The 22,324-nt window shown below is 53.5% G+C and overlaps 1 protein-coding gene across 2 annotated transcripts in view; it reads right to left on the reverse strand.

Moving 5' to 3' along the window:
• The window catches only part of MAPK4 (mitogen-activated protein kinase 4), a 52,244-nt gene extending 34,002 nt beyond the window's left edge, over positions 1-18,242 (reverse strand). Inside the window, exons 1-2 of one of the 2 annotated variants that reach the window (XM_074932488.1) lie at positions 18,167-18,214; positions 17,432-17,554 (exon numbers count right to left, since the gene is read on the reverse strand). The gene's annotated coding sequence lies outside the window, so the exon portion shown is untranslated. Of the gene's footprint in view, positions 1-17,431; positions 17,555-18,166 lie in introns of both variants that reach the window. The other variant, XM_074932489.1, reaches the window with a different exon arrangement.
• Between the last annotated feature and the right edge of the window lie 4,082 nt (positions 18,243-22,324).

The raw sequence follows: 22,324 nt of genomic DNA on the forward strand, positions 1-22,324 counted from the left end.
CGGGCTCAGGGAGGGGACTCTGGGTGTCCTTGCACAGGCTCAGAGGGGCTCTGGGTGCCCTTGCATGGGCTCAGGGGCTCCGGGTGCCCTCGCACAGGCTGGGTGTGGGGGCTCTGTGTGCCCTCACATGGGCTTAGGGCTCAGTGCCCTCACAATGGCTCTGGGTGGGGCTCAGGGTGCCCTCACATGGGCTCTCGGCTGCCACCTCCCAGCATTTCCCCACACAAGACCCATGAGGATGTGATGAGCTTTTCCTTTTCAGAGAACCCCCTCCAAGCAGCAGCAATCCCTCCCACCGCCTGAATTCATTAAAGCTCAAGTGTCCTAACAAGATGTCTGTTATTAAAAGAGCATCACAGGTGCTAATTAAAGGAGGATAACAGCAATCTCTCACTTAAACACCTTGTAAAGGGTCAGATCCTGCAAACCATTAGACCTCAACCACCTTTGCAACTGGGCCCACGATTAAACAATGAGCTGCAAAAGCAGGAGGGGTCTAGCAGGGGCTGTGCTCATCACATAGGCTTAGCTTATCGATTCCTGTATCAGCTAGATCTGGCAGCAGCACGACGAGATTCATTTGTTCATCCCTTCTCTTCACCCTAGCATCCCTCTCTGCCTCAGCAAAAGCCTTTCAAACGTCCTTTATCTCTGCCTCAGTGCTCCCCGCGCCGCAGCGATACCGCCAGGCCGGAGCAGCAGAGACCCCGCGGTGGAGGGTGTAGCAGACTGAGACTGGGGACTTTGGTGCCAGCTGCTCCTGTGAGGGACTCGTATGTCTTTAGGAAATCTCTCCAAGCTTTAGTCACAGTAACGGAGTTACTAAAGCAGAGGGAAATACAGGCAAGTCTCCTGCAGCTCTTAGCTCCCAGGCCAGCGACTGCTTCAAGGCTGAAACTTAATTAGTCTTTTCCATCAATAAACACAGGCTCCTGGTGCTCAGTTACAGAATCCCAGAATCATCGTGGTTGGAAAAGCCCTTGCAGCTCCTCCAGCCCAACCATGACCCTCCCCCTGACCGTTCCCAACTCCCCCAGATCCCTCAGCGCTGGCTCAGCCCGACTCTTCAACCCCTCCAGGGATCCCGGGGACTCCCCCCTGCCCTGGGCAGCCCATTCCAACGCCCAACAGCCCCTTCTGCACAGAAATCCTTCCTCAGAGCCAGCCTGACCCTGCCCTGGGCAGCTTGAGGCCATTCCCTCGGGGCCTGGCGCTGGGGCCTTGGCTCCAGAGACTCATCCCCCCTCTCTGCCCCCTCCTGGCAGGGAGTTGCAGAGGGCCAGGAGGTCTCCCCTCAGCCTCCTCTTCTCCAGACTGAACCCCCCCAGTTCCCCCAGCCGCTCCCCAGCAGACCTGTGCTCCAGACCCTGCCCCAGCTCCGTTGCCCTTCTCTGGCCACGCTCGAGTCATTCAATGGCCTTTTTGGCGTGAGGGGCCCAACACTGAACCCCCTCAGCGAGGGGCAGCCTCCCCAGTGCCGAGCCCAGGGCTCAGATCCCTTCCCTGTCCCTGCTGGCCACGCCAGTGCTGACACAAGCCAGGATGCCGTTGCCCTCCTTGGCCCCCTGGGCACACTCTGGCTCATTCTCACCCCCCCCCCCGTCCCTCTCTGACCGGCAGCTCTCCAGCCACTCCTCCCCAGGCCTGTAGCCCTGCTGGGGGCTGTTGTGGCCCAAGTGCAGCCCCCGGCATTTGCCCTCAGTGAAACTTCTACACTTCTGCAGGAACATCCCGCAGAGAGCTCCGGGGAGGGTCACTCTTCAGGGCTAAACACAGGTAAACGCAACGCTTCTGCTCTTGTCTTGGCAAACAGCCTTTTTCCTTCCCTCCTGCAGCTCAAGTGATCTGCTACGGGACCTGGTTCCCTGCTTTGCAACTTCCTGCATCTCCCAGGAATACGAGGTTTCTATCCTGGAGTTTGGGGGCCCCATGCTGAGACCCTCCACACAGCCCATTGCTTACAGGCTGGGCTCTGCTCCAGCCCCACACCGGGCACCACAGGAGAAACAATAAACCAGATCTGCCCAATGGAATCCCAGGGAAACAGGAAAATGGGGTGGACAAGAACCCATCCCAGCAAAACCAGTTCGATCTCAGAGGAACGAGCTGTTCCCCAAACCTGCTGATTACTACAGTCAAATTGATGAGTGTACTCCAGGTTTCTGAGCACGGGTTTTACCCTTCCAGCTTCGCTAGAGCTGCTGATGCACATGAGGTACTCTGAAGTAACCTGTTTTTCATGAAGAATTTTTTTTCCTTTGGGATCTACCACGTCCTGACAAGCCAGCTGTGGCAAACAACAGCCCTGTAACCTGCTCAAGAGTGGATCATATACTTATTTCTCAAAAAAATAGTACTTATCAGATGCCTTTAATACCCAGATCCAAATGGAAGCCCACTGAGAAGGCAATGAGCAGAGCTGCCCCAGATGGCACCAAGAAGGCACCAAATAGCGCTGCCCCAGATGGAAGGTGAAACCTCCGTGAGCCTGTGGGAAAAGCCAGAGGGAGAAGACAAAACCGTAAGGAAGAAGCACAAAAATGACCCCAAAGTTCTGGCTTGAATGGTAGTAACACACACACACACACAATTTTCCATGCATACCACTGTACCGTAAGTGAGTGGAGCAGCATCACTCAGCACTGCAAAGCCACCTCTGCTGCCTAAACCTCTCGCAGGAAAATGGGAATTTTCCTCTTTAATGGTTAGGGCACTTGTGGCCAGGCCAAATTACACTCAGGAAACAAAAAAAAAAAAAAAAAAAAAAGAAAAGAAAAATCAGACAACGCTCATTAGTTCACAGAAAGAACAGAAAACAATGAAGAACTTGCTGACACTCGCAGGGATTTGAAGCGGTGCAGGAAAGCCACCCGGCTGCCCCTGGCCAGACGGGTGGTTTTTAGTAAATCAGCCGTGGCAGAGGCCTGCGAGTGGCTCAACACAGGCGAGACGTGGGGAAAGGTCTCGTTTCCCAGCAGGACCCAGCATGTGAAACTGCTCCAGGCGCAGTGCTCTGCAGCCAGACAGTGCCTTGAACAAACACGGCTCAGTACGCGCGCCCCGCGGCCAACGAGCCCTCTCCCACCGGCCTAGGTACACGTGTTTGACATGGAATTAAGCTGCAAAAAAAACCAGCTCCATCTTTAGGAAGGCATCCACCTCTGTCAAGCCATCCCTGAGAGACAGACAGCACCTGTAGTCTCCATCCTGCTCCCTCTTCAGCCCTAGTCCTGCCAGCTGCGGTTTTCATGCTTTTAATGGCTGACAGCACATCAATTTAAAACTATTTCCGTTACCTAAATAAAGTAATTCCTAGAATGGATGACTCAGAAGCCTCTCCCCTAGCCAGAAATCCGAGCAGAAACATGATACGTTATCGGGGCAAATCACTTTGCCCTTTTGGTTTGGCACTTCAAAGTCTTTTCTTCTAAAAAAGAGATGAGGAGATGTGCTTTCTGCCGGCGCTTCGTCGGAGAGCTGGGCCTTCACTCCCCAGGACACCACAGGTCAGGACTTTGCCTGTGTTATCACTGGTGGGGCTGGACCAAGATAAGCAAAAGCAGGATGGTTATTACAAAAAAATATTTTAAAAAACCATAGAAACGGCCCTAGAGGGTTGTTTTGGTTTGGGGTTTGTTTTTTTTTTGTTTTTTTTTTTACTGTGACTGAGGAGCCCACACCAGGAATTTGCCCCAGAGGAGTTATGTGTAACAAGTGCCAGCAAGCAGAGAGGTGGCAGAGGGACTCCTCAACTCACCCCTACCCTCCACGGGCCCCAAGAGGTACCTCTGCGAGCAAAGCGCCTGATGTCCTCTCAAAACACTGCGCTGGGATCGCACAAAAGTGCTTGCACTTGTGTCTCGTGGAGATTAACCTTCCCTTTAATCCCTCTGCTCGCTGACAAATCTCATCCAGTTTAGTTTGGGGGACAGGCCTGGATCGCTTGCAGATCTGCATGCTCAGCTTGGGAAAACAATGAAGACAGGCTTTATGGAGAGGGGAAAAATAAAAAAACAACCCCAAACAAAAAAACAACCCCACAAACCTGCATCTGTCTGCAGAAATCACTTGGTAAAAGGTTTCCACTCCCACAGTGATGGCCCCACGCTGCTGCAGCCCCAAGAGAGATGCTCCCCCCACGACAGAGAGAGGACAGGGGGTAAAACGACACGGTGTGGAGAACTGCCCAGCGTCCCAGCCAGAAATCCCTTTTTCCTCCCAGGCAGCACCGTCGGGGGCTCAGGGGAGCTGAACCTCCAGCCACGTGCTCTTGCCTGCCTCGTCCTCGAGAGGAGCGAGCGATCAGAGCATCCACCTACAAACAACCCTCTGGGAGGGCAACGGCAGCCTTCGCCAAAATGATGCTCCCCCAGGCGTTGGCCAGACCAAGTAGGTGGAAAACATGACCCGTAACCCATCGTAAACAGCACAGGAATAGGTTCAAACCTCCAGGAGAATTAATCGCTGTCCAGACGTGGGATTTCACCATATTGGGCCACCTCGATCCAAGTCTACGTGGCTTTAAGCAGCAGCATCTACTGAAAAATTTTCTACTTCAAGCGGCCGTTCAAGCCCAAACTGCTTCACCACTTCATCCTTCCCTGCTTCATCCCAAACTCCAGCCTCTTCCTTGGTCTGACTCCCTACAGAACGAGGCCGCAAGGTCTCACACCTGCCAATGTTTTGGAAACTGGGAATCTCACGCCGAACAACTTCACACGGCCAAATTCCCCCTCTTCTACTCCAGGGGAAAAAAAATCTCCGCTGTTTTAATGCTTCCCAGTCTCATGATTTCGGGAGATCGTGGTGTGCAATCATGGGATGGCAGCAGCCAGCAAAGCTGAAAGCCAGTGGCAGAAATCGTGCCGGCATCATCAAAAATAACGCGGGAGATTTTCTAGAGAATTAAAACAAAAATGTGGCAAGTCCTGGTCCTAAAATAGCCCGACCAAAACCAAAACACACTCCCAGTGACTTTTAGCCATCCAGATAATAGACGGGGAATAAAAAAGCTTTGCTGGACCACTGCTAAAGCTTGCTCTCAGTATAATCACCTACTACTATAATGAGATTACATGGATTAGCTGCATTTTAAGGGAACATTAATGAACTGGACAGCCTTTCTAGGTAGGTTTTTAGTGCTACACAGAATAATACTGGGAAGACATCAAACCCAGCAGCTATTTTTAGAAAGCATTCCTCTAAACAACCCAGGTAGAGAGAGATTGCAAGGTGCCTTAATGCAGGCAAGTAGCTGAATGAATGCACGTTGCAGAGAAAAACAGATTCATCCCTGGGTTCTCTTGGCCAAGTTACACAAGGAATTAATTCAGCCAGACCTGAGCTTGCATTCCTCCAACGCTGCGTTGTGAAACGGACTAAAAAAGTTGGAGGGAACGAGTAACTCGGGAGGATGCACTGTGCTAAGAGAGGAAAACGTGAGGCCGGGATGATCCAGGATGAACATGCTGGGGTTTGTACCCTGGTGCCCTCGGGGGACCTGCGCCCCCCCACCCCACAGTGACAAGCCCCTGTCCTCTCCCTGGCTGCAGACAGGACATGTGTCCCCCAGGGAAGGTGTCCCCCAAAAAGAGTCTGAAATTAGACTTCATCATCATCAGGGCAGCCTTCACCACATGGGGTGCAGCAGCTACGTCCCATGCAGAGAGCGGGGGTAGCACTTGCTCCTTCCTAATGACCCTCAGGATTTAAGAGCAACTCGCAGAGAATCCATTTTTTTTTAATGTTTTTTAGTCCTGGAGCTTACTCCTACAAAACACCCAGCAACTTCCAAACAAGCTAGACACTGTGCTGTCCAAAGTCTTTTTTCCGGATGGATCCAAGCTGGAGCCCGGATATTTTGCTCCCCATGTTCCATCCAGCCACATCTCTGCACCTTTCCTCTCACTGTGACTCAGCCAGGGCTCAAGAATAAAAGCTCATTAGGGATTAAGCATCAGAGCAGCACAGCAAAAGGATGGCCCCTACCCAGGCAACTCACAGCCTGGGATCTTGTAGCTCCCACCCTGGTGAAGCGACAAAAATAACCCATTAAAAAGTCACTTTAATTGCCTTGCCAGTGGTTTGCACAAACTCCAGCTAATGCTTGAGGTTAAAAATGAATTAAGCCTTAGATAGCAAGTTCTCTTCTATTCCTCCCACTTTTACCCTGAAATTTTAATGGGGTCATGGTGAGCGAGGGTGGAAAACAGATCCAGCCAGTCCTCCAGCTCTTGTATCCAGCTCCTCTGCAACAAGGACCAGGCTCAGGTCTCCTGGGTTTGCTCCACCACAGGCTCCTGTTGCGGGCACACAGTCTGTTTTGGGACACACCACCCAGGCTGCTGCCTAGATGCAATTAAGACAGTCACAAAAATTTAAAGAAGGACCTGGGGGGTTGATTGCCAACTGGCTGAACAAGAGCCAGCAGTGTGCGCAGGGGGCCAAGGAGGGCAATGGCATCCTGGCTTGTGTCAGCACTGGCGTGGCCAGCAGGGACAGGGAAGGGATCTGAGCCCTGGGCTCGGCACTGGGGAGGCCGCCCCTCGCTGAGGGGGTTCAGTGTTGGGCCCCTCACCCCAAAAAGGCCATTGAATGACTCGAGCGTGGCCAGAGAAGGGCAACGGAGCTGGGGCAGGGTCTGGAGCACAGGTCTGCTGGGGAGCGGCTGGGGGAACTGGGGGGGTTCAGTCTGGAGAAGAGGAGGCTGAGGGGAGACCTCCTGGCCCTCTGCAACTCCCTGCCAGGAGGGGGCAGAGAGGGGGGATGAGTCTCTGGAGCCAAGGCCCCAGCGCCAGGCCCCGAGGGAATGGCCTCAAGCTGCCCAGGGCAGGGTCAGGCTGGCTCTGAGGAAGGATTTCTGTGCAGAAGGGGCTGTTGGGCGTTGGAATGGGCTGCCCAGGGCAGGGGGGAGTCCCCGGGATCCCTGGAGGGGTTGAAGAGTCGGGCTGAGCCAGCGCTGAGGGATCTGGGGGAGTTGGGAACGGTCAGGGGGAGGGTCATGGTTGGGCTGGAGGAGCTGCAAGGGCTTTTCCAACCCAGATGATTCTGTAAAATGATAATTCTTCATGCCAGGAGTAGTCTTCACCAGGATGAGAAAATTGAAACCGTGCAACCATGCACTGTGGTCCTCCAGAGCCCTGGAAATATCCACTCCATCCCATGTGGTGCTTGTGCCTCTCAGACATTGCCCAGCACTTCGTGTCCGAGTTGATTGCTACTGAGGAGAAGAAATGTTCCACCACCACACTTTTGTTGAAAAAAAGATGAAAATGGGAGGGGTAAGTAGCAAAGCTCAAAGAGCACTTCACAGGAGCACGAATGAAGCATTGCCTGCCCGCTGTCGGGTTATTGCTGCCTGCTACACGAGGATCATCTAAACTGGGCACAATCCTGCTCCCCATCAAGATCTGGGTGCCCAGAATGAAGGTGGGAGGGAGACAGCAACTCCATGGCAAAACAGGGAGGCTGCTGATGGTTTGGGTTGGTTTGCTATGTTTTCAAATCTGACTCTTTTAAACATAGGGCTAGAGCATCAGTCTGCCCTACGCGTCACTGAGAATAATGCAATTAAGGTTCTCTGCACCAGCTTGGGCTCCAGACCACCAGTGCCCAGCATTTAGCCAAATATTGCTCTGAAACATCCCTCCTGCTCTGCATGGGGCTGTAAAAGAATGATCAGGATTGAGGGATTTCACAGCCTTAAGCCTTTTTTTTGACTTTTGGCTCCAGCGGGCGGTAAAGATACCCATTTTGCAGAAGGAATCATGCCAAGAAAACCTGGCTGAGTGGTTTGGTTTGCAAGACTCAAGTCTCAGAGTCTTTTTTTTTTTTTTTTCCCCTTTCAGTATTGCTCAAAAAATGCTTGTGTTTCTAAAGCGTTTTGCAGGTCTTGCAGTACTTTGCTGGGATAAAGGAAAACTGACAAGCATATTACTGCAATAAAGATTATTTTTTCTGTCTCAGTAGCAGCAGGCAGATGAGATTTATTCAGATAAAAGAAGGCAGCGTAGAAGATGAGCTTATATTCCATGAAATAAACCTAAATCATGGGGAGATGTGGGGACTCCACGGGAGATGGGCATCCGCTTCCCAGGGTCTGTCCTCCTCAGTCTCATGGCACTGGCGAAATGAAATGGGTGAGATGAGCAAAAATACTAACCCACACTCCTCTGTAGGGGAAAAAAAAAAAAAAAAAAAAAAAAGTTTTCCAAACTTTGTAGTCATAGTTTTTCCCCTAGCTGCTTGGCTACTGCGTTAGCCCCGTGACTGCTCCCGGGATCTGCTGAAACACACATTTTTCAGGTACTGAAAAGATGCTGCAAGTATTAGAATGGGAATTTCCTTCAAACTTCTTCCGAAACACGCTCTGCCCATTTTGCTGCATTTGAAGAGCAGACAGCAATTAGCTTTTCAGCACGGAGATAAAATAGGTTTTTTCATCCTCAGAGCCATCTTTCTGTGGCGTTTCTAATGACTTGAGGAGACAAAGACCGTAAAAGCCTTTCCCACATGCAGAACTGCCTCCACACTCTCCAAACACACAAGATAATGAGGCCCTTCAAGTGCCATGATCAAACTCCTTTCTACCAGCCCGATTAGCGCCGCTAACAATCCTCCTCGTGTCTCCTTCATCCTCAGCCAGTTCAGCAAACTGCTCTCTGCAGCATTTACGCTTTGTTAATCAGTCGGTATTTACCAGAAACCTGCTCACCTGCCTTAACATCAGGGGACATGGAGACGCGATCGCTAACACCGGGCAAAACCCAGCCCTGAAGAAGCGGGCAGATGGCATGGATGTCTGTTGTGCCTAAAATCCAGCAGGTATTTTGGGAGTGAGGGCAGTTATCTCATGACTCGTGAATGTTTGTTTTCTTTTTAAATAATCAGAATGAGCCCCTGTCTAATAAGACCAGGTGAAGCTGGAACGCGAGACAAGTTGGAAAGTCAATAATATCAACCACAGATAGTGTTTGGCAAATGTAAAGCCCATCAAGATGCCACCTGAACCACAGAATCCTTCAGGTTGGAAAAGCCCCTCGGGATCATCGAGTCCAACCCTCAGCCCGACTCTACAAAGTTCTCCCCTACCCCACATCCCCCACAGCTCATCCCAACGGCCCTGAAACCCCCCCAGGGATGGGGACTCCCCCCTCCCTGGGCAGCCTGTTCCACTCTCGGACCACTCTTGCTGGGAAACATTTTCTCCTCCTGCCCAGCCTGACCCTCCCCTGGGGCAGTTTCCAGCCGTTCCCTCTTGTCCTGTCCCTGATCCCCTGGGAGCAGAGCCCAGCCCCAGCCTCTCTGCAATGTCCTGTCAGGAGCTGCAGAGAGGGATGAGGGCTCCCCTCAGCCTCCTCCTCCTCACACTGAACACTCCCAGCTCCTTCCCTGCCTCCTCACAGGATTGATTCTCCAGGCCTTCCCCAGCCTCGTTGCCCTCCTCTGCCCTCGCTCCAGCCCCTCCAGATCTCTCTGGGATTGAGGTGCCCAGACCTGGACACAACGCTCCAGGTGTGGCCTCACCAGTGCCGAGCACAGGGGGACTGTCACCTCCCTGCTCCTGCTGCTCACACCAGTGCTGACACAAGCCAGGATGCCGTTGGCTTTCTTGCCCACCCGGGCACACGCTGGCTCCCGTTCAGCTGCTTGTCCATTAGAACCCCCAGACCCTTCTCTCCCAGACAGCTCCAGCCACCCCTCCCCGAGCCTGTAGCCATGCAGGGGGTGGTTGTGGCCCAAGGGCAGGACCTGGCACTTGCCCTTGTTGAAGCTCGTCCCGTTGATGTTGGCCACCGATCCAATCTATCCAACCTGAGATTTCCCTGCCCTTTATTCAAGCAAGAAAGGAAAGGACTCGCTGACAATACCCAAAGAAAAACCCAAAACCAACCTCAAGTGTAAAGCAAAAACCAGACGAGAGAAAAGTGCGTATGAAATTTCAACTTTGCATCAAAATTTCCCTCGCTGAGGTTTAGCAAATGGTGGCAGGGCCATGCGGGAGCGAGGAACAGAGGCCAGCTGTTGTTGCTAGCACAGTTGTATGCACATCTGGCCTACCAGAAACCTAGCAGCCAACCCCAGGAGCAACAAGAGCTGCCCCTTTCCACCCCACAAACATTTTTTTTTGCTGCTTCATGAGGCTTTCCTTTTCAGCTCCCCCATAAACCCACTTCCCCACCAGCTCCCTGGCCACCCATTCCCTGCTCCCGACAAGCCTTGCCTTCCTTCACAGAAACAGCAGCAACTCTGCTCCGTGCTTACTGCCTTACTAAAAGCACAAAATTATTGCTAATTTATGGCATTTCTGACCACACTCAACCTGGGAGGTATGTTGAAGGAAACTAAGGCTGGCCTGCTTATTTCAGACTCTGAGGAAAGGCTTTCTCAAGCTGATACAACCTTGAATTACAAAAAAACAGGGAGAAAAAATCCCCAGAGAGCAGAAGAATTCTTAAAAGAAATTATCTGAAATACTCTCCCGGTCAGCTTCATTGTTTGTAGAAGAGATGCAAACCAGTCTCAATGTTTCAATACTGACAGAAATGCAAAGGAACAATTATTTTTATTTTTTTTTTAGTCTTCCCATTCTCCTTGATCTCATTTCAATTGGAACCGGTCCCAGCTGAATCAGATCCCACGAAGCCCAGCACCTACCCTCTGTCCCTGAAGTCATTTTAAGCCAGGACCTATTTCCACATTCACATTTCCAGCCCTGCCTCCACACAGCAGGCAACGGTTTCATTTCCCTTTACCCAAAGGCACTTTCTAATAGTTCAAAACTTTCCATATTTCACAGGACGGGGCAGGGGGAGTTAATGGAGCACAGAGCCCTGGCGAAGGGCCGGGTACAACTGGTGCTGTGATGGCAGACGTGGAATGATATTCCACCTTGATTGCAAACGTGATCCAGCCTGCAATTTCTTCTGCCGCCTTTCCTCCATAAAACCCCAGACCAGGAGCACGCAGTTTGGGGCTGGGATACTCCCAGCTCCTTCCAGAGGGACCAGCAGCATCACAGCCACAAAAGAGAGATAGGGAAGGGGGAACAACTCCTTCCAGAAAGGCTCACGCCTCCACAGCTGATACGTTGCCTTCCCCCTGCCCCGCTTCACTTACATGTAGGAACAAGCCTCTCAGGGTCCAGAGATGATCTGCAGAGTTTCCTTTAGGAAGGGATTTCAGGAGGAGGGCATAGGAAGCGGCCTGTATGCTGAAACATGAAATTTGATTAAGCTTTTTATCTTGGTTTACGTAGCTAATTGTTGCAGGTGTATCAGTTACCATGTAATTAATCCTGTTGTAAAATCAGGTGTAGCCAAGAACTGACTTGTGCAAACAATCTGAGCAGCTGGAACAGATGGACACTGGACAGGTACCTGCCTGGGGGGGTGTTTGCTTTTCCCTGATCCTAACACAAAGCTGAGACACAGCCAAGCCGCTTCCCTGGTACGGACTTGGAAAGTCTCCCATCACTCAGCCAAGACAACAGCTCAGGACAGCAGTGGGTAACTTTTTATCCGTGGCAGGTCATGGATGATGAAGGTGAGAGCAGACACAATACAAAGGGCAAAAGAGCAGGATGAAGATTTCCCACCTGCACATGATGGATCTACACCGGGTCTCAGGAGGGGACCACCTAGAAAAACCCCATGAGCATCCCTGCCAGTGACCCCCCAGACACACGTGTACCCGGGGCACCGCTCCTCACAGCACTGGGAATGCTCACATGAGCGACTGGGAAAGCTTTTTTGAGTTTCCCTGTCCTTCCCTTCCTCCCAGGAATGCCCCGAGGATAAGCATGCTAAGAGCCATGTAGCGCTGGGCTGCTGCAGCGGCGTGGGCTGGCCAGCTTCCTACAGAGATGACTGTTGTGTATAATATAGAAACCGAGCTGCTTGTTCCAAGCACAACCACGCCGGCTGCTTTTTAAAGACAGGCTTACCTCAGACACAAAGTGCTGCAGGAAGAAGCAGCGCTAATTCCCCCTGCAACTTCCAAGCCAGGGGACGGTGTCGGTAGAGATTTAGGAGCTTGTCCCACTCCTGAGACAGCCCCAGGGACGGGGAGCGCCCGCAAGATCATTCTGGCATCTTTCAGCAGGGCTGAAAGCAGCTCCTGTGAATTCTGCCGTGCAGTTCTGCCTGGAAAGCCCTTGGAAGGGATCACTGTTTAACCTCACCTAGCACAGATGCTGGGAAACACACAGGGGCTTCCCAGTGCCAAGTGCCTGCCTGGGAAGCGCAGCTGGTGAGATCTGCAAGGTGCAGCGGTCGGTTAGGTGAGGAGTATGAAGGTGTCGAGATGCAAAAGAAGCGACTCAGTGCTGCAAAAGTTACTCAAATTCTATGAAGTGATTTTTTTCAGAAATGACAGAATCATCTGGGTTGGAAAAGCCCTTGAAGCTCCTCCAGCCCAACCATGACCCTCCCCCTGACCGTTCCCAACTCCCCCAGATCCCTCAGCGCTGGCTCAGCCCGACTCTTCAACCCCTCCAGGGATCCCGGGGACTCCCCCCTGCCCTGGGCAGCCCATTCCAACGCCCAACAGCCCCTTCTGCACAGAAATCCTTCCTCAGAGCCAGCCTGACCCTGCCCTGGGCAGCTTGAGGCCATTCCCTCGGGGCCTGGCGCTGGGGCCTTGGCTCCAGAGTCTCATCCCCCCTCTCTGCCCCCTCCTGGCAGGGAGTTGCAGAGGGCCAGGAGGTCTCCCCTCAGCCTCCTCTTCTCCAGACTGAACCCCCCCAGTTCCCCCAGCCGCTCCCCAGCAGACCTGTGCTCCAGACCCTGCCCCAGCTCCATTGCCCTTCTCTGGCCACGCTCGAGTCATTCAATGGCCTTTTTGGGGTGAGGGGCCCAACACTGAACCCCTCAGCGAGGGGCGGCCTCCCCAGTGCCGAGCCCAGGGCTCAGATCCCTTCCCTGTCCCTGCTGGCCACGCCAGTGCTGACACAAGCCAGGATGCCGTTGCCCTCCTTGGCCCCCTGGGCACACTCTGGCTCATTCTCACCCCCCCAGTCCCTCTCTGACCGGCAGCTCTCCAGCCACTCCTCCCCAGGCCTGTAGCCCTGCTGGGGGTTGTTGTGGCCCAAGGGCAGCCCCCGGCATTTGCCCTCAGTGAAACTCCCCCAGTTGGGCTCAGCCCATGGCTCCAGCCTGGCCAGGTCTCTCTGCAGCCTCCCCACCCTCGAGCAGATCAACACTCCCACCCAGCTGGGTGTCATCTGCAAACTGACTGAGGGTGCCCTCGATCCCCTCATCTGGATCATCAATAAAGATGTTAAACAGGAGCGGCCCCAACACCCAGCCCTGGGGGACACCACTGGTGACCGGCCGCCAGCTGGATTTAACTCCCTTCACCACAACGCTCTGGGCCCGGCCATCAGCCAGTTTTTTACCCAGTGAAGCGTGTGCCCATCCAAGCCTCGAGCAGCCGGTTTTGCCAGGAGACTGCTGTGGGAAACGGTGTCAAAGGCCTTAATAAAGTCAAGGTACACAAAATCAACAGCCTTTCCCTCATCCAATAAACAGGTCGCCCTGTCATAGAAGATCAGGTTTGATCCACAGAGGTGTCAAAGACACTCAAAGACGATTTGCTGGCCATTCTCAAGGCCATAAACAGTTAATTTCAGTCTCTTCTACAGGTTCAGCTGCACTGGTGCAAGGAGGAGAACATCTCACCACTATTCACCGCCTGCATACAACCCGGAGAGGTAAATAAAAATGCCACAATGCAAAGAACTAATGAATAATCAATACCATACCGAAGGAACACACCAGTGAGTCTTTCAGATGAAAAGACACTGCTGGCAGGTGGAGTAGCTCACATTTCAGCATTAATTGCCCACAGAGCAGCAGCAGACCTATGTGATGAGGGTGAAGCCAAAATGAACTGCCACGTCTAATGCAAGTCCTCTTCTATCAGAGCTTGATTCTGTGCTAGTCACAGAAACTACAAGCCAAAAATAATGGCAGCAGAGTCTAAATTTAAAAGGGCATGTTTTACAAAGCTGAAAGTAATTTTTAGCATAACGGGACTCACTTGAAACATCTACAAAAGACCCCCAAAGTTACAAACCCAGAAAAGCAGCAAGAGTTAAATTGGGCAATAACCATTCCAGCAAAAATAAGATGTGGAAAATGCACAGAAACACGATCTTTCTAAAAAGCAAAGAAGGGGGAAAAAAGATACGGCACTGAAAGAGAAACGTCCAGGGTCAGTGACTGATGAGGACCTCTAAAGGAATCCAATAAATGTGAACAGCCAACAGAATTAATTGTCAAGTAAGGCACTTTTAAAGCATGCTAGGAATAGAGAATTAGATACCTGCTAGACTCATTATTAGGTACTATCAGTAAAATTAAAAGTGAGCACTGTGTTGCTGATGGGATAGAACAGTTACCCAAGAGGACGAGAAAATCTCATTGCACCCCACTGTGCAAAAGCAGGGTCTTTCCCAACAACCTCCTGCACAACCTCTCTTAAAACCCCTAATGACAAAGGTTTCGGTATGGCCAAACATCTGCTGAAAGAAAGCATTTAAAAAATCAACCAGTGAAACACAAGGAAATTTTGTGTAGTCGCAGTATTTTAAGGACAAAAGGTGAAAGGCAGAAGCAGCAGGCAACTGGGGTCAGGTCCAGCTAAAATGGGACGGAAATTTCAGGTAAATAAATGAACTGAAGACTAAAAATATAATTCCAATCAGCCAGCTGAGTCTCCTGGAATTAGATCTGTTTAAAAGACTTGGGTTTTTTTTATTTGACAGCCAACAGGGCTGCATGATGCAGGCAACTGCCTCGACACAGCGTTTACCTTCATTTCTCCAAAGTACATAATATTTTGAGGATGAATTTCACACAAGGTGTAAGGAACCACACACATACATCAGGTGTGTGCCAGCACAGCCCCAAGCAGGGTGTTGACAGAGTGAGACCGGGGAGGGAAGCCAGCACCCATGCACAGTCCTTGGGGATTTTTGTCACTCCTCAGTCTCATCTGTGATTCCTTCTAGGGAATTATATTAAATGTAATCCTGTAAGACATAAAAAAAACCCCAAGTAACTAACGGATGGTTGGTTGGTGACACAGTTGCATGGAGACCCAAACCACCTCAGTGGAAGTCACAGTCTGACAGACCATGTCTTCACGTGGCAAAGTAACACACAAGGCCGGAAAAGGGATCTCTGCCCGAGCCAAAAAAAGGATTTGGGATGAGTGTGGGGCATCTTTTCTGCGTCAGAGCAAAGCCAGAGCAAAAGGAGGTGGTGGGCTCCGTGGAGCTGCAATGGGAAACGTGTCTGTTAGAAGCTGGAAGGAAGCTCAAGCCGACACACGGCATTGCCAAGGTCACAGCTGCATCCAGACCAGCACCTGGATGATGCGGGCACACCAGCAAAATCCCAGGGGTGGCCACAAAAACTGTACCGGGTGGAGCAGGAGCCTTTCAGCATGAGGTCGTAGCACCTCAAATACTCCAGGCTCCTGAGGAGTAGGTGAAGCGGTGACCCAATCACTGCAGGCAAGAAGCTGCGAGTGACACATCACCTCTGTGACAAGGACACAACAACATCCCCCCTCTGCAAGTCAGGGCTAGGTAAGTTCAACCTTGAAATGAGATAGTATCTCCTCAGAGTGAGAGCAATTAAATGTTGGCACAAGGTATGGGAGGAAAAAGGGGGGGGGGGGGCTATTGCTTAGAGGCATTAGAACAAAATTAACAGGCTGGTTTTTAACTCAGCCTTCTGTGTCTGCAGGAGGATGAGCTGCAAACGCTTCCCTGCAGTTGCATTTCTGCAACACCTCCCACCTGGGGAGGTGGAAAGTTTCAGAAGCATTATTTATGCCTAAAAAAAAAAAAAAAAAAAAAAAGGCCTGAGTGGTAGGAGAACAGCAGGGTCATGCTAAAAAAAAAAAAAAGATGGAGGCAGAAGGACTAAAAACTGAGGTCTGCAAGCACTGGGTGAGATTTTTCTCACTTAAATGTAGATATCCAAGTCTGAACCAGCATGTTTGAAAGGCATTCGCCTGCCCTCCATCTGGGGTTCACTGTGGGGAGAAAAAAATCCTGTTCAGGAGGTGCCTGTCCCCTCCGCCTGGCAAGGGGGGGAGCAGCTTAGACCAGAGACTTTCAGATGCCCAAGTGAGATCAAACAACTCACATCCACCAAAACAGCTTCCACTGCCTCACACCGCCTGGAAAATCGAGAGGTAATTTCAAGTCGTAAATGCTAATTCTGGTGATTTTGCCTTGCTGAGCTGCCCAGCACCCAGGAGGCAGAAGCAGGATGAGAAGATACTCCAGCACCTAGAGGTAGGCTTTTGTATCTCTGTTCTAGGTATATATATATATATTTAAAGAAAAAAAAGATTAACAGAGACCATCTGCACGAAGCACTCAACCTGGAGAGCCTGAGGTTGGCCAAGCCGTTTGCAGTCCAGCGTCCCTTCTGAACACGGGTTATTTGATCAGGATTTCAGGCCTTATCAGTTCTCATTAACAGGCTGGGCTCAGCTTAAGGAGGGAAAGGACTGCGGTGAGCCTGACTTTTCTCTGCTTGGGCTCCAAGGCCAGGCAGAGGCTCACAGCAGTCGGTCTCCCACGCGCAGAAGAATCGATGGTATGTGGGTTATCACATCCCTTTACCCTCTCCTCTGTCGCAGGGAGGGGGAATGCTGATGCTCACCTTCTGGGTGAGAGATTTATCTTCAAAATATTACAGACAACTCCAGCTCTAGTTCCTGTAATATCCTCGCTACAGTCCTGGTCTCCTTTTCCTTGCAATCTTATACCCACACACCTCTACGGGGCTTTTTATCACCTTCAACCTGACGGATGTCCGTCCATCCAAAAGGAGGAAAGTGGCACTGCAAATCTGAGTCTCAGGTGCATTCTTTAAATCACGTCCAAGGTGGTGAAAATGATGTCACCGTCCCTATACCTCATTCTGCAGGAGGCTGGGCTCCTGCTGCAGACCAGGAGAGGGAAAAGCACTCTGCATTTCTTGGGAAGTTCCCAGCACCAGGTAGGATCAGACCCATCTAATATAATTAACCGTGAGGAACAAGCAAGGCAGAGCTGAACGCAGGGACCAAACCCCCCTCTCAGCAGTATCCAAGCACTGCATCTCCAAAACCAAACCAGCTGCTTTACGACAAGAAACTCTTGAAACACCTTCTCCAGCCAGAGCATCCCCGAAGCACGCGGCCGTGACACAGACTCGAGGGACAAGAGGTACCCACACCCCTCCGACACCCAGGAGAGGTTGAGCTCTGGCTGGACACTGCACCTGGGAGGGGGGATTCCTCTCCCCTAACCCACACCTCGGGGCTGGAGGATGAAGCTGAGCTGTGTGGGGAGGGCTTGGCAGAGCTGATGGGACATAAGGGTTGGGTTGTTGGTTTTTTTTCCCCCCCCTTTTTTGGTACTCACACTACACCAATCCAGGCTGAATCCTCCCAAAGTGCCGGGCCTCCCGTTCACCATGTTTGATGCCATTAAAGCCCGGACCGTCGCCACCTGCCATCTCCAGCACACGCTCGCAGACCTGAGGGTCTAGTTCAGGCGAGGAGTAAATAAAATAAGACCGAGAGCAACCGCAGCCTATCTCGGGGAGGGAAGGGGGGGAAAGAGGGAGAAAAGCCGCTTTCCCTCCCGGGACACGGGGCTGGGGACCTGCCCGACGCGTTGACACCAGCTCGGTTGTGCAGGGATGGAGGCGTGCGAGCCCACAGCACCGTCCGTGCAGGCACGCCAGGCGGGTCGGTGCCCACGAAGCGAGTCTGTCACCGGAGAGAAGCGAACGCACACGCATTCGCCCGTCCTATCGCGGGTTTTAAGCCCACCGCTCCGAGGAAAAGGGGCGGGGGGGGGGGGAGTGTCCCCCCCGCCAGGCCCGGCGGTGGCAGCGGGGCCGGGCCGAGCCCCCCGGGGAAGGGCGAGGTCTAAGGGCCAGGCGGGCTCCCCCCTCCACGGCTGCCGGCTCCGAGCTCCGGTCCCGCACCGGGCAGGAGCGGGTGAAGCCTCTCGCCGAGCCCCACCGCGACCGGCGGCGGCGGCTCCCCCCGCCCCAAGCCCCCTGAACCCGCGGCTCCCCGGCGGGCTCAGCCCGCAGCAGCGGCGCGGAGCGGGGGCAAAGGGAGGGGGTGTTGGTGACACCGCACTTACCGGCTCCGCGCCGCTCCGCCATGGCCCGGCCCGGCGCACCGGCACCGCGCGCCCGCCCCCGCCGCTGACGTCACCCCCCGGCCGCCGCCGCCGCGCGGGGGCCACCTGCCGGGGGAGGGGGCGAGTCCCGGGAGGAGCCGCCGGGGGATCTGCGGGGGGGCGAGTGGGGGGGGTGTTCCCGCCATGGTCCTGTGAGGTGACGCCTGAGGGGACCTGGGGGGTGTCCCTCACCGCCGTGGTCCTGTGAGGTGACGCCTGAGGGGGTCTGGGGGGTGTCCCTCACCGCCGTGGTCCTGTGAGGTGACGCCTGAGGGGGTCTGGGGGGTGTCCCTCACCGCCGTGGTCCTGTGAGGTGACGCCTGAGGGGGTCTGGGGGGTGTCCCTCACCGCCGTGGTCCTGTGAGGTGACGCCTGAGGGGACCTGGGGGGTGTCCCTCACCGCCGTGGTCCTGTGAGGTGACGCCTGAGGGGGTCTGGGGGGTGTCCCTCACCGCCGTGGTCCTGTGAGGTGACGCCTGAGGGGGTCTGGGGGGTGTCCCTCACCGCCGTGGTCCTGTGAGGTGACGCCTGAGGGGACCTGGGGGGTGTCCCTCACCGCCGTGGTCCTGTGAGGTGACGCCTGAGGGGGTCTGGGGGATGTCCCTCACCGCCGTGGTCCTGTGAGGTGACGCCTGAGGGGACCTGGGGGGTGTCCCTCACCGCCGTGGTCCTGTGAGGTGACGCCTGAGGGGACCTGGGGGGTGTCCCTCACCGCCGTGGTCCTGTGAGGTGACGCCTGAGGGGACCTGGGGGGTGTCCCTCACCGCCATGGTCCTGTGAGGTGACGCCTGAGGGTGTCTGGGGGGTGTCCCTCACCGCCGTGGTCCTGTGAGGTGACGCCTGAGGGGACCTGGGGGGTGTCCCTCACCGCCGTGGTCCTGTGAGGTGACGCCTGAGGGGACCTGGGGGGTGTCCCTCACCGCCGTGGTCCTGTGAGGTGACGCCTGAGGGGGTCTGGGGGGTGTCCCTCACCGCCGTGGTCCTGTGAGGTGACGCCTGAGGGGACCTGGGGGGTGTCCCTCACCGCCATGGTCCTGTGAGGTGACGCCTGAGGGGACCTGGGGGGTGTCCCTCACCGCCGTGGTCCTGTGAGGTGACGCCTGAGGGGGTCTGGGGGGTGTCCCTCACCGCCGTGGTCCTGTGAGGTGACGCCTGAGGGGGTCTGGGGGGTGTCCCTCACCGCCGTGGTCCTGTGAGGTGACGCCTGAGGGGGTCTGGGGGGTGTCCCTCACCGCCGTGGTCCTGTGAGGTGACGCCTGAGGGGACCTGGGGGGTGTCCCTCACCGCCGTGGTCCTGTGAGGTGACGCCTGAGGGGACCTGGGGGGTGTCCCTCACCGCCGTGGTCCTGTGAGGTGACGCCTGAGGGGGTCTGGGGGGTGTCCCTCACCGCCGTGGTCCTGTGAGGTGACGCCTGAGGGGACCTGGGGGGTGTCCCTCACCGCCATGGTCCTGTGAGGTGACACCTGAGGGGATCATGTTCCTCCCCATTCCTGTGAGGAGCCCCCTGAGGAGATCCGGGGGGTGTGTGTCCCACCATAGTCCCTGTCAGGAGCCGCCTGAGGGGATCTATCTGGTTCCCCCTGCCCTGTCCCTGTGAGGAACTGCTTGAGGGGATTTGGGGGATCCCACCTGGCCCCCACCTCAAGACATCCCTCGCAGTGGGAGGGTGGTGGGCCTGAGGTGAACAAGCAGAAAGGTGTAAGGGATTTTGGTGAGTGCCCCAAGGGGCTGAGGGCTACAACAGGTGAGGTAGCCGAGGTCTTTCCACCCCCGGGGTGGCATGACCCACTGAGCAGCCTTAATGGAAACAAAATTTCACCGTGTGCTGTATTTACAGTGTGAAAAAACAATTAAAGGAAGCTGCTTCAACAATCTAAGTGGAGGAAGCACGATAGTTCGATAGTTATTGATCCCTTCCAGACAAGCGTACTGCTTTGTTAGAGCTGGAGGAGCCGAGCAGGGAAACGGTGAGAAAAAATAAAAGAGAAAATGGTCCGGTAAATTAAACTCCCAGGGAATTACACAGGAGGAAATGATGGTGTATAAACAATTTTTGGTGGTATAGTAATCTGTAACAGGACACTTCACTGTTTCACCGTCTAAGATTAGAATGAACGTTCCCACCCCGTGAGCAGGAAGGTATTGAATTGGTGCTCATGCCTGTGAATGCAAGGGGAAAAAAATAAAGAGAAAAGAAAGAGGACTAGGAGCCTTAACAGTTATTGTTAAAACCTCCCGGGGGAATTGATTTTTTGTGTGCTCCACATCACTGTGAGCTTGGGTGCCACTTCCCAGTGCCTTTCAAAGCCGAGGGGGGAGATTGTTTCCCTGGGTGACACCAGTAACAAACACCCAGCCAGGGAGAGCAAAGGGTGTCCTGGGGCCCTCCGGGGAAGAGCTCGATGGGGCAAAATGTTGGGGCAAAGTTGTTCTCAAACGTGACTGTTGGCTGGTTTTACCTGACTCAGGGGTCCTGGCCCTGCGTTCAGTGGAGAGGCTGTCAGCTCTGCTCAGCTCCAGTGCCGGGTGCCATGTGGGAATGGAAAATAAATTGTCATCCCGGCTGTGGGGTGAGGCTGAAGCACCCAAACCCTGCGCTGTGGGAGCATCCACGCTGGCTGGGAGCGATCCAGGGATTTGAGGACTTTTTTTCCACAGCTTGAACCCTTCAGTTTGTGGCACTGCCGTACACTGAGCCATTTCATTTTAACAAGCAGGCCAGCAATCTCCCTCTTGCAATTAAGCCATAAGTGTACACCCACACGCATATATTTTCTTTTAAATATATTTAAATATATTTCCTTTAAAGGGCAGACGCTGGTTTGGTTGATACAGGTTTGGTTTTGCCTGGCCTGAGACCCTCCTGCTACGCTGGACATCTTCCCCGATGCATCATGATGTGAACCAGCAGAGAAAAAGGAACGTTGACAGGTCGTATCACCTTCCCTACATGCATTAGTTATTATCTATGTGACTGTATTTTGCAAAATAGTTAAAACAAGCTTGTGTACGGGCTTTGGCCTGTTTAATAAACTGTCACCGATAAACATCCACTGGGTCTGACTCCAGTGTAACCAGAGCACAACAGCGGTGGTGGTGCAATTCAAACTGTGCGCCATGAGCTGCAGGTTTTGGCACTTGTGGGTGTGTAATGGTGCCATTACACACACACACACACACAGAGAGGAGTTTCTGCTCCCTGGTGTGAGGTGGGTGCAAGGGTGCGTGTTTCCAAGCAGGATGTAGAGAGATGGGATGATATGAGTCTCTGGAGCCAAGGAGCCAGCGCCAGGCCCCGAGGGAATGGCCTCAAGCTGCCCAGGGCAGGGTCAGGCTGGCTCTGAGGAAGGATTTCTGTGCAGAAGGGGCTGTTGGGCGTTGGAATGGGCTGCCCAGGGCACGGGGGAGTCCCCGGGATCCCTGGGGGGGTTGAAGAGTCGGGCTGAACCAGCGCTGAGGGATCTGGGGGAGTTGGGAACGGTCAGGGGGAGGGTCATGGTTGGGCTGGAGGAGCTTCAAGGGCTTTTCCAACCCAGACGACTCTGGGATAACATGATAAGCAACTTAATTAAACACTATGGAGCCTGACTAGATAATCATGGGCCTGTGCTGCATCTTCATGCACGAGGAATTGTGTCTCTTTTTAAGTGGGGAGAAGCAAAGCTCTTAAAAACCTGCCTGAGTGTTTACATCAATTTCCTGGTGATTGGTGAGGAGGGACCCGGTGCACTTGATCAAAGCAGGCAGCGCCGTTGTCTGTAGCATGTGCCAATAACGGGAGCTATAAGAATCTCTTTTTTTTTTTCCACCCTGCCCTAATGTGGTTTGTAAGCCAGGCTCTCTCCCCTCCCTGTGTGAGAGAAGCTGAAAGCACAGGTAAGGCAAATGCAGAAAAGCTTAGCGTTAGTCCTGCCTAAAATCTGGCATTTGAGCCTTCCCACTGCAGGCTCGGAGTATCAGATGCTTTCAGGAAGAAGGTGCTTTTCTCTGCCATTGCCTTTTCCAAGGCTCCTTATTTTCATGGAGAGAGGGGGCATTTTTATTGTTTAATCACAGCATGTGCAGCATTTTATTCAGAGCCTGAGGAACTGAAACTCACTGGGGTGACCTTCAGACTG

The sequence above is a fragment of the Athene noctua genome, chromosome Z, assembly GCF_965140245.1.
Source record: "Athene noctua chromosome Z, bAthNoc1.hap1.1, whole genome shotgun sequence".
Lineage (NCBI taxonomy): Eukaryota > Metazoa > Chordata > Aves > Strigiformes > Strigidae > Athene > Athene noctua.